We start from the raw sequence: 12,048 nt of genomic DNA, 5'->3' as shown, positions 1-12,048 counted from the left end.
CGGGCGGCGTGGGGGAAAAAGTTGCTGCCACTGCAGGAATGTCACCTCCACCCCTTGGTTTGCGACCGGGGATGCCCCAGCAGCACGCGAACAGATTCCCCCGTATCCCCTAAACAGCGTCAGTGCATGTTTATCGCTGAGGTCGGGGGTGAACCCCAGCACGGGGCAGTGATTCACTCCTGTCCCCCCCAGGCAGCGATGCCACAACAAGGAGAGGCCACCGTGGCTCTCCCGTGCTGTTGACAGGGAGACCTGTCCTGCCCCAACCAAAGTCCTAGCCAGAACTACTGTGCATCTACTAACCACACACAAAGCTCTTCCCGATTTCTTAGCGGCTTGTGGGAGCAACTTTTTTCAGCTCCAGAGTTTTGATTAGGGCTTGTCTTCCAGTAGCCAGGAGGTCACAGTGTCTGGATAGATCGCAACCTGAACATCTGCATCCTATTACACAGCACGGTGATTATTTTTCAACATTCCCCATGTCTTCTAGGAGTGACAGTAGTGATTAAAGCCCGGAGTGGATTCCTGAGTAGCGTTTCAACTTCCTTTACTTTTGCATCCTGACCGTAAACAGGAGAAGAGGGCTTTCCTTGGGCACTAGGTCAGGAAGCCCATGTGCCTTATGGCGATACCGACACACTGATGAAAGCCCGGAGATGTCAACTGGTACAAAGCAGCTGAACAAACCTGCCAAGGGGTGCCAACAATAGCAGGATGTCACTGCAGCTTGCAGGGAGGATGTTTCCATTCACCGATTTGGCTCCCGCGCCAAAAGCCATCCACTGGTCCAAGGAATAAAGCCAGTGTCTCCAGGAAGTGACCATGAGCAGACCCAGAGGCTCAGAGTGAGCGACGGGGATTTGGTTTCCCATCCGCAGAGCCAGACGAGCAAGAGGAGGAGGTGTGCGAGGCGAGCTCTGGGCAGGGCACCTCTGGGCAGCCCTGTTCGCAGCTCTCCTGCGGTCTGGAGTTCCCATTACAAGGGAACTCCGTAAACCTTCTTGTTGGAGACCAGGACTTGATCCGTCTCCTTCTTGGGGGAGGGAGGGGAGAGAGGTTAGGAAGATCAAGGATCCAAGAAGAAAAGGATTAGTTGGGTCAAGTCTATAGGAAGAGGCTGGAGCTGCCAAGCAAGTACTCCAGCCAGGAGACAGCCTCAAAATTTCCCGGCCAAGTAAGGATTTTACTTTCTCTCCTCATGCAAGGAGGCATTAATGATCCCACACTTCTGGGCTGTCGGGTTTGGACTTGTGCAGGTCAGCATTCAACATTCAAAAACCTTCTTTCACCGTAATTTTCGCTGCAAGGTTTTGTAAGGCAGCCAAGGGCAGGAAACTGTCTATAAATGAGTGCAACTGCTCCGGGTGGGTCCCGGAGCTGAAAGCAGCTGCTGTCGACGGCCTGGATCCGGCCAGTGAGGAGGGAGAAGGCCAGACTCATCTAGCTGCTTGCCCCTTCCCTTGGGAAAAGGGGCCGCGGCACACGCCTGTGCGTGCAGCCTGCCCAGCAGCTCCTGCCCGCTCTCCCTCACCATGTGCTTCTGCAACTCTTCCCATCCTTGTCGCTCTTTACCTGCCTGCTATTTCTCTGCCTGGCTATGTCTGTCTCTTCCTAGGCATTTGCAGATGTCCTGTCCCCATGTACCTGCCTGCACGTGCACCCACGTTTGCGTGTGTCCTTTAGCCCCAGCGCGTCTTGCTCTTAATTGCTCAGGTTGCCTAACGGCTACATGCACATCTACGTACATCTGTATTTTTCTGCTGGGTTATGCTCGTGTGCCTCTCCCCACGTCTGCCTTCCAGCAGCTGCCTGCATCTCTGCTTGCGTTTGTACATCTCCCTCCACTGACTCTTTTTATCGTGGTAAACAGGACAGACACACGTGCATCCAAGCCATGTGCGCAGAAGCCGGCTGGAATCGCGCCCGCTGAGAGCTGAGATGGAGGGATGGGGAGGAGGAAGGGGAATGCGAAGGGGAGCGAAAGGGCTATTGGAACAGGCCCAGGGGACAGCCCGCCTTCTTGCTGCCTATGCACTGCTCTCATGGGAAAGATCCTGAGAAAACCCTGCTTGTTAAGATAATGACGTGGTGCCCGTGGAGCTGCAAGCCACCAAGCTGGAGAAGCGCCGCAGCTCTCGTTCACCCTCTGAGACAAGAAAGGGCGAGGGCATCCCGAGGCTGCCGCCTCTCTGGGGCTGCTGGGGGTCAAGGGTGGGGGGCACAGATGTGCACCAGAGCTCAGCTGAAAGGGGAGGGCTGCAGGGGGTTGGAAAAGGCAGACGCAAGGCAAAAATACTCCAATTTTAGAAAAATACGGGGTGAGCAATTAAAGCCGTTTAAAATAGGAGTAATATTACATCCCTTGCAGCAAAAGGGCAGCTGGGACCGCATGAACTAGCTTGTAAATACCTCCGCAGAGCCTTGGTTAAAACTTTGTCCCCCACACGACGATGCTGGCCGTCACATCACGCGCCAGCTGAATTGCCACCTGCGGTGGGGGGCTTCCTCGCCTGGCCCGCAGGCGTGGTGGGGCAGGGGGGAGGATGAGGAGGAAGGATGCTGCAGCGAAGGCATGGCAGGACTAAGCATCCAAACGCGCTAGCAAAGGGCAGGGGAGCTGTGGCAGCTGTGAGCAGCTTGGACAGTGCAGAGGACCCTGATGGGCCAGATTAGAGGATGCAGAGAGGCCAGGTGAGAAACCCTGGGGGAGGAGGGACTGGCAGGGCTTCTGGAGATGTAGCTGGGGGGAGGGATGGAGCAGGCTGGCTCTCGCCTCCTGTGTGGCACATGCCACGCAAGTGGTCAGAGCCACGCTGGGGCACTGGTAATGCCGGTGGCATTTGCATGTGCAGGGAGGCAAGGCAGCAGCTGTGCCAGGGTGAGATGCAGGGGTGGGGGGAGAGGAATAGGTACAGAGGCAGGCACAGCCCTCAAAACAGGATAAAAATGAGTCAGCTGTACCAGCTGATGACTAGGGGGGGTCCTGGAAGATGTCAATGTTTCTGTCTCACTTTCTGGAAAACACCCAGCCTCGCACACATTCTCCAATGGAAAACTACTGCAGCAGAAGTCACAAATGTGGCTGCACACCGGGCAGGCGGGAGAGCTGGTGAGACCGGCTGTGATGCCCGGCAGAGGGGCCGTGCCGCCAGGCGCTGCTCAGACCCGGTGGTGCCGGACCCAGACCCGGTGCACGCCGGCCACCTCCCTCCCTGTGTGGCTTTCGAGGTGTCCCTTGTCCCCCGCAGCTGGGGCCAGCTCACCCAGGAGCAGAGGGCTCCTCTGCTCGGGTACCCCGAGATGCACATCTGTGTCCTCGGCTGCAGCATCCCACCCTCCCGCAGGGGTGCCCGCCTGCAGACCAGCCTGTGAGGCCCACTGGCAGCAGCGCTTGGCTTTTTTCCTTCGATTGGCATGCTAATTTAAGGGTGGTTGCTTTTTTCCTCCCCCTCCTGCAGCACTCCTGATGCTCATGGGGATTCAGTAAAAGCAGTGAAGCCACATGGAGGGCCTTGCAGCAGTGCCTGGCTCCCCTCCCGCCAGCGGAGAGCAGCCCTGTCCCAGGCTCCTGCTCACACCAAACACATCAGCTGGTGGGCAGCTTGGATTTTCACCTTATTTCTGGCCTTTCCTCACAGATGACTAGCAGTTAATTTAAGAGAAATTTAAGAAATCAGTGCAGCCAAGGCTAAAGAGAGGGATGCCTGCAGCTGCGAGCGCTCTCAGGTACAGCAGCAAGAGGGGGCATCTTCACTGCCCACGGGGGAAGGCTAAAAAAAAAAAAATCTTACTACACTTCTCTCCCTTAACCACCCATTTAACTTCCCGTGCCTTCTGCTTGTTTCTTGCTATCTAATTAAATTTCCTCAGATGACCGTGTTTCAGGGCAGAAGGCTGGTGCGGGGGGTGTGCAGGTCACCCAGTCCTCGGCCAGCCGCAGGGAAGGAGCCGGGGGGGTGTGTGCACCCCCATGCTCCCCGCGTCCAGCCTCTGGCCTCGGCTGCTTTCTACAGTTGGACAGAGACATAGCCAAGGGCACATTGCAATCTCCACCACAGGTTAGGAGATAAGCTGCCCTCCCTTAATGAGGACATGATATACCTGGCAAGACTATACCCCTCGCGGGGAACAACGGGCTCTTTCACTCTGGGCGCTGGCACAGCCGGCAGCAGTTGCGGGACAGAGGGAACCACAGATGATAAATCAGCTCAGCACCACCAGCCATAGGAAGCTGCCAGGGTTGTGGGGCCACCCCACCAGCCCACGCTGATGGGGCAGCCCCACATCGGCTGTTGTTGGGAAGCCCCAGGATGCCCCACATTGGATTCCACCAGCAATTGCAACAGGAGAGCAAATCTGGAGGGCTACAGCTTTGCTAAAACTGGCTTTTTCAGGGAGGTTCAGGTGGGGATGGCAGGTCTCCAGCACCGAGGGGAAAACTGCATTTCTGCCTCTGGTGTCTGCCGAGGAGGAGATTCCCTGGAGGGAAAGGGCACCGTTACCACAAAACCTCTGCTTGCTGCTTGGGAGGCAAAATCCCCACTGAAAGGAGCCAAATCTTTAATGTACATATCTAAAGGCACTGAATTATTAAGGAGAAGAGATATCTTAAGGCTGCAGGTGGAACAGAGCGCTTTACAGATGGTTGGTATTAAGTGTAATGGACCTCTGATGGAAAACTACCCGATTGCTGCAGGATGGTTTCTCAGCTGTGGAGCAACACAAAGCAGCCAGAGTGAGCGTGGTACAGATCATCATTGCCCTGGGGAATTGCTGGGTTTGGTAGTCCATCGCAGCCTTTCAGAGCATTACAGTGAGCATGTGATGGGGAGATACCCCCTCCAACTCTGTTTTCTGAGAATATCCACCATCCAGCCTTTGCTTTTGCTGGAGGAGCCCAAAACAGCCTTTCCCTGTCTCACCAGAGCGGGGAAATAGGCCTTGCTAGCCTACAAAAAAAGCAAAAAAAAAAAAGCTTTTCTGAGCACTAGGTGAGGCCAACCAGCAATACCTGACACGGAGGCATGGGCAAACGCACAGCAGAGGTCCAAGCGGGTACCGCGTGTGGAGCCCGAGGCTGAGCATCTCTGACCAGATGTGTGGGACAGATGTGCGCAGCGTTTGTTCTGTAAAACTTGGGCTGTTTGTCAGCAATGACAAAACCCTCAAATACCCTGGAACCAGGCTCCTTCCCACCCTCCCGTTTCCACGTGATTAAGGTCATGTAAGAGCTGGTTGTCATTTCCAAGCCTCCCAAATTTGCCAAAATTAGGCTGGATTTGTGGAAACTGGCTTCCTGAGACCTCGGGCACTTCCTGCTGCGAATACCAGGCCAAAAACAACACAGCAGTGCTTGCTCTCCGCAATTTTGGTATGACTTCTTTAGTCCCACACGGAGCCACAAGTTACAAAACTCATTGATTTTGAAATCTTGAAGGTCAAATATTTTGGCTTTCTCAAGGCTGCTCAAGTAGAACATTGCTATGACACTGGGTACAGGAAAATTTTGGAAGTCGATACCTCAAAGGAATGTCATCTTCTGCTTGCTAACACAGGCACCAGGTGATCCTTTGCTATGAAATCACACCCGGAGGTCAAAGGCATCTCACCTAACATTGAGAACGTGCGAGAGCGATTGCCACTTATTATGGGGATCACTGAGTAACGCTTTTAGAGACCTGAAGAGTAGGAAAGGACATTACAGCTGACTGCCGTGTTGCACTGGGATAAGAAAGGCTTTGCTCCAGGACCTTATAATCAAATACAAGATGAACAAGAAAGATGAAATAACCCCGGTGGAGAGGAAGCCAAGGGCTGGAGGAAAGCATGATGTGTACCAGAGCTGCAGTGACTGAGGCTTTCTATTCCTAATTAACGGACTCGTCTTATTTTCTGCTCTAACCACCATATTAGCCTTTTAAATATAGAAGGCTCCTCCCTGGCTATGTACACAGCCAGCCCGGCACCACCATCCATCTCAGCTACGTTGCCACAGGTTGTATTTTCAGAACCACTTGATGGGTGGATTAATGGCTGCTTTATTATTGCCAGCTCCTCAGCTTTCGGGGGGTGGGGGAAGTAATAAAAAAAATAAAAATATGTGAGGCTTTCAAGTGTCATGAAGATGGCTAAAAAAAGCCAAGATTTTTTTTTTTTTTTTTTTTTTTTTTAAAAAGGAATCTGTAGGGGTTTTATTTGCTGCTTAGTTTGAGAAATGTGAGGCTTTGTAGGCTCATTTTTCACACTTCCCCACACACCCCCCTCAAGCCTGGAAAGATCTTTTATTATTTTTAAATGAAAATGTGGTGTTTTTATGGCTCCAAGCTCCAGAGCTTTACTGGAATAACTACTAACTGTGAGTGCTTGTCAGTGCTGCCCAGTGCAGCCACCTGCGCAGAAATCTTGAGGTTTCCAATCACATTTAAGATGAAGATCGAGGTCTCTCATCTTCTCTTTAGGGGTTTGAGAAGTAATATTTAATATGAAAACCATAGAAATGATTCACAAATAATTGTGGTTGTTGATACAGGTTTGATGTACAAAACGAAAAGGGTTGGTTTGGGGTTTTTGTTTGTTTGGTTGGTTGGTTGGTTTGTTTGTTTTCAATTATCACTATCAAGAGGGAAACTACGCAGATTTAAAAGTTTCCCTGTAGGTAACACAAACAAAACCCCAGCGGGATGCAGAAGGTCTGGGTGCAGACTAAGGGGAAGAAAGCAAACTGTATGTACAGTGCTAGAGCTGGGAAGCGGGGGGAAAAAAAATTAAAAAATAGGCATGACTTGCTCTCTCCATCGCCCCGCAAAACTGCGGCAAAGCCGCGCAGAGATCTCCCGTCCAAGCTGATGTTTCTCACAGTGGAAATCCAACCCCCCCGAAGGAGAGGGAGGGATTATTTTAACCTCTCGCTCAGAGCCAAGTCTCCAGCCGCACTGCAACAGGCAGCGCGCTGCTCCGATGCTGTTACTGCTGCGGCGTGGCTGCAGCCCCTGCTCCTGGTCCCACCCAGCCCATGGCCATACGGATTCGACTACGGCAGCGCTCCCGCTGCAGACAGATCCAAAATGGCCCCCTGCCCTTTGCATATACCCAGAATGACTCAGCCTCACCCCGGCTTGCTGATGACGCCTGTTATTCTTCAGAAAACTAGGGTGACATGAGTCATTTGGTCACACCAGCCCGAAGCCAAACGCTTTGGCCAGCTGCCAGCGCTGCGCAGACCGTCCTCGCCCCGCTGGCTGCAACGGGGCCACGCTCATCCTCCGCGGTCCCCGTGCCTGCAGCTGGGGTCACCTGGCCGTGCCGTGGGGACACATCCTACCTCGTGGGACAGGAGACGTGTGTCCCAGGGGCCCGCCAGCATGCTCACAAGAGGTACCCGCCTCCCCAGCAGCAGCCAGCCGCAGCAGGCTTTTTACTGCGACTCCTTTGAGTGGGGGGCACCTGTAGGAGCCGGGTCCCCCCGACATCATATTTCCCACACCCCATCACCTTGCACACCGGGCAGGGCTGGCTGCTCTGCTGCAAGGGTATGCAGGAGGAGAGGTATCCCTCCCGGGGTCACCCCTTTTCTCAGCTGCACCCAGCTGCAGGTTTTGGGGCTGGTGGCAGGAGGGGGGCTGCTGACAGGGCACACTACAGGGGAGCAGCAGCCCAGGCGCCGTCCCCAGGGCTGAGCCAAGCTGCGCCGAGTGCCAGCAGGGAGCCACACCAACAGCCCGCTGCTCTTTGCGCCCCGGCGAAAGCTGCCTTCAAAAGTCACATCACCCAGGGTTGGGCTGACTTGCTGACACAGGGCATGCCCTTGCTCACCAATTAATTTGGATGCAAGTAGCATTTGCATGTTAATTACTCTAAGTAACACCATGTGTGGAGTAAAGAGTGAGTGCTTTTCCCCTACTCCGAAATAACTCCATTTATAGACAAGCTCTTTGAGATGGATGGGACTCAAAGCAGATATCAAGGTACTGCCTACAGTTTCCACACAGCATCACCTCGACTTTGTTGGACTGCTATATGGGATCAGGGGAGCCCAGGGGCACCCCAAATCAGAGCAGGAGGGCAGAAGCACTGTGCTAAGTAACGCAGGGTCCCCCCCACGCCAGCTACCCTCGCACGTGGACTTTCCTTCGGTCTGGCACAGCACCAGCTGCCTCCCTGAGCTGGTATCTGGGAGGGTGGGAAGGAATTTGGACCCAGTGGATCTGGTTACCAACGCACAGCGCTGCTGTTAAGGAGGCACACGCCACCATCGCAGCGCTAGCAAGCCGAAAGAAAGCCTGGCGTTAGGACTAGCGATTGCATCCAAAGTGCCTGGCTGCGTCTGGAGCCGGCGCTGGCTGAGGATGCCTCGCGCCCAGCCGGGGGGCTGCAGTGCTCAGCAACCTGGAGCCTGCACCACGGTCTGGGAAGGGACGAGGCAATGAGTGCACACACCCCCCCCCCCCCCCCCCAGCTTATCCATGGGTTTAAAAGCTCTTCTGGAGAAATGAAGCAAGAGGGAGCTGTGTAAACGGCTGCTGAGAAATATTTAAATATTTCAGTTTCCAGCGTAACTTGAGTCATTTGGAATGGAAAGTTTCCATTGCCCAATAAATCTAGCGCACTCATTTAAAAGAAAAAAAAAAAAAAGAGAGAGAAAAAGGACAACTTTTGGTGTTGGCTTGAGGAATATAACAGCGCAGCAGAGGCGCTGACGTGCACCACCCACCAGCAGGTACACGATGTTCTTGGCCCAAGCTGGGGCCGAGGAGGGGCACAGGGCAACGGAGCGGGCACAGGGCAACGGGCGCGTTTGCCGCCCAGGGAGAGCCTGCTCGCTCATGCTGGCAGGGCTAAAGCAGAGGAAAATTTAGGCTTGGATCAGAGCAGGTAGGGGAAAAAAAACATGCATCTTTGGATGAAATTAAAATGCATGAGACGCTTTTCAGGAGTTTTTTTTTTTGTGGAGCTGCCCAAGTCTGAAGCAACACTCTTCCCATTGCCTGACTGCAGCGGCAGGTTCAGCCCAGGGGTGCAGACGTGCTCAGCTGTGGCTTCTGCCCAGGGAGGGCAGGTTTTACGTTGGGCAGTTACCCTACTGCCCTGGCAGGGATGGCTCTGGTGCTGGATTACCCTGAATCCAGGAGCCCTCAGCTTAAGGTACAAGTAGCAGGATGGGGGATCAGCTCTACCTGCCCTGGCGCCTTCGGCCACTCCCCACAAGCGGAGCTTATTCCTAACGGTACACTTTCCAGACGATCGCATTCCCCACATCAGGTTTTAGGGGAATAGGAGGTTATGGGGGGAAAGAAGGAGGTTTATGTGTGCATGGACTGCTATGGACCCAAGCAGCCCTCAGCCATCCTGATGGCTCCCGGAGGGAGGGAAGATGCCGCGGGACCTCGCTGCCTGCAATCACAGCCCCACGGCAGGTGCCCAGGGCCAGCCCCTGCCCGGCGGGGCGGATGGTGGGGCTGCAGGGCACCCCAGCAGCCGCTGCTCTCCCTGCAAACCGAGACCCCCGGGGTGCCCTGTACAGGCAGCCCCAAGGGGGGAAGAGGACTCCCTCTGCATCCCTTGGAGCATCCTCACAGGCCTCCCCGCTGCAAGAGCCCCCAGCGCCTGCCTGCAGCCCTCCCCATGCCTTTCTGTGCACCACCTGCGCCTCTCTCTCAGGAAAAACCTTTCCAGTATTAAGGCCACTTTGGTGCCAGAAAACTTCTCCCGTGATCCTGTTCCCCCTCCACCCCAGCCTCCAGCAACACAGTGCAAGTCTGTAGCCTAAGGAAGAGCTTGTACAAGGACCACGGGCGCAAGGTTTGGGGAGCCAGGGGCTGCTCGCAGTGGATAAGGGCACGTGTGTGTGCACATAAGAGTAAATGGAGCAGGACCCTTGACAGCACCTTCTTCTCCACCCCCAAAGGGACATAAGAGACGAGGGAGAACAAAACCGAGGTAATCTGACGTCCCACCAGCCCCTTCTCCCCATCGCTCATGGCTCTCCAAGGGGAATAGGCGGGGGGATTGCACTGCGGCACTCCGGAGATCACAAGCGGGCACAGGCAGGCTGTAGGGCACCAGAGGGATGGCCTACCTGCCCCCTCCCCACCTTGTACACACCAGACCCCAGGCTCAGGGAGCGGAGGAGGAGGCGGTGAGAAGGGAGGGCTCTTTCTGGAAGGCCATGGGCAGAGCTCAGACTGCGGGAGCTGCACGCCCGCTGTCACCCTGATGGACACCAGAGCACCCAGCTGCCAGCAGCAGGGCCAGAGCGATGCCCTGCCCCTGATAGGGGAGAAATAAATACAGGGAGATGCAGCCATAGCGCAGAAACTGCCCCCAAATATAACATTAGGCCCCCAATGGTTTCGTGGAGCTGAGGCACTGGCAGCCCACGGCAGGGCTCTCACCCGAGCTGACCAGCTCAGGTCGCAGGAGCAGGGCAGAGAAGTATTGCCGTCCTGCAGCAGGTAAGTGCGATAGCGTCCATTCACGTGCTGCCAATGCGCTTCTGGGCAGATAGTGACAGTGGCCAGATACTCTTATAGCTTCCTGCCCAGGCTAGAGAAACAGAATTACTGCAAATACTGCTATTTCTGGTCCGTCTGAGAAATACCGTCTTTGCAGTCACTCCTGCCCTGTTGCAGGGCCGCCTTTTAAACAGAGGCTTTTAAACAGTATATACTTTTAAACAGTATATACAATACTCTCCTCATGACAACCTTGCATTTAGAGCCAGAAACTATCGAAACTAATGAAAGCTATTTACAGCCAAGGCACAAGAAATGTTGCAGACGGAGCACTGCAATTTGACAAGAGGTGGCTCTGTAATCACCAAGAAGGATTTAAACAAATAAGCAAACAGAAAGGAAACCATACCATTAAGAGCATCAAATAACAACAGAGGGAGAAAAACAGCACAGTGTCACTACCAGCAGCAGCAGCTTTTCTGCATACAGGAGCAGCCGTACAGTCACGGATGACTTTCTCAGCTCAGCACAGTAAGGAGTCAGGCCAGAGGTCTGGGAAAGCTGGGTCCAGGTCTGCCTCCCACCCTCTGCTGCACCACCTCGGACAAGCCACCGGCCATCCTTTCACCCCACGCGCTGATGCAAGTAAGGAGAAGCCTAGAATATACAACACTGCAGTCACACCTCCCTCCCCCTTCCCAAAATGATGCACAGTGCTACCTGTGCCAAATGGCTGTGCTTGGAGGGAGAAACCACAGCTCCCTCACCTCCCTTAACTGGATTCAGCACCCAGTTCAAGTCTTACCCAGTCTTCGCAGGCTCTTGGAGCTGGGCTGGTGCTTACAGTGCATTCATGTCTTGCCCAGGCTGAGAAGAGGAGAGGAGAAAGTCTGAGGATGCTTTTGGGGATGTTCTGGCAATAAATTGAAGGGAAATAGAAGGAAGAAAAAGAGGGGGACCGGGTGATTTTAATGGTCATCTTCCTTCAAAGCACTACCATGTGCCTTACATCACAGGTGTTTCAAATGAGACTCCAGCACCTGCATTTCATTTGATCAGGGTTTTGTTACAGGGCTTTTCCAGCTCATAAGAGCAGACCACTGAAAAAAAAAAAAATCAATAGAAGCTAAGTTTGAATTGCAGCCTCTTATAGAGCGATATTTAGATTGAACTGTTGTCTAGTGTAAGAATCATTATATTCTTCCCCCATAGCTCTGCTATCAGCATTTCAAGACTTTTGCTGGGCAGACATTATTAAGCCACAGAATTTGGCACATATCATAGTTTTCCTTTATTACTGGTCGCAGACCAGATCAGTCTCTCTGTGACCCAAGAAACGGGTGCACCTGGTCATACCTCTGAGTTTTGTGTGAAATTTTAGTGTAAGCTTGGCACAGCAAGTGCGTGGGTGCCCAACCAGCCTCTCAAAGAGCGATGCCTACAGTGCCCGGGATACAGGGTAAAACAGAAATGTATTAGGGCTCTCCCAGAGTGCTTTAGGCTGTATTTTAATGAGTGAGTATTGCCAAAATTTCTGTTTGTTTTTTGAGATCTTTCCTGTTCAGAAAAACACACCCGGACCCCAGTGCCCTCCTGT

The sequence above is a fragment of the Platalea leucorodia genome (genome assembly GCF_965183815.1).
Source record: "Platalea leucorodia genome assembly, chromosome: 2".
Taxonomy (NCBI): domain Eukaryota; kingdom Metazoa; phylum Chordata; class Aves; order Pelecaniformes; family Threskiornithidae; genus Platalea; species Platalea leucorodia.
Note: the sequence above shows the minus strand (reverse complement) of the source record.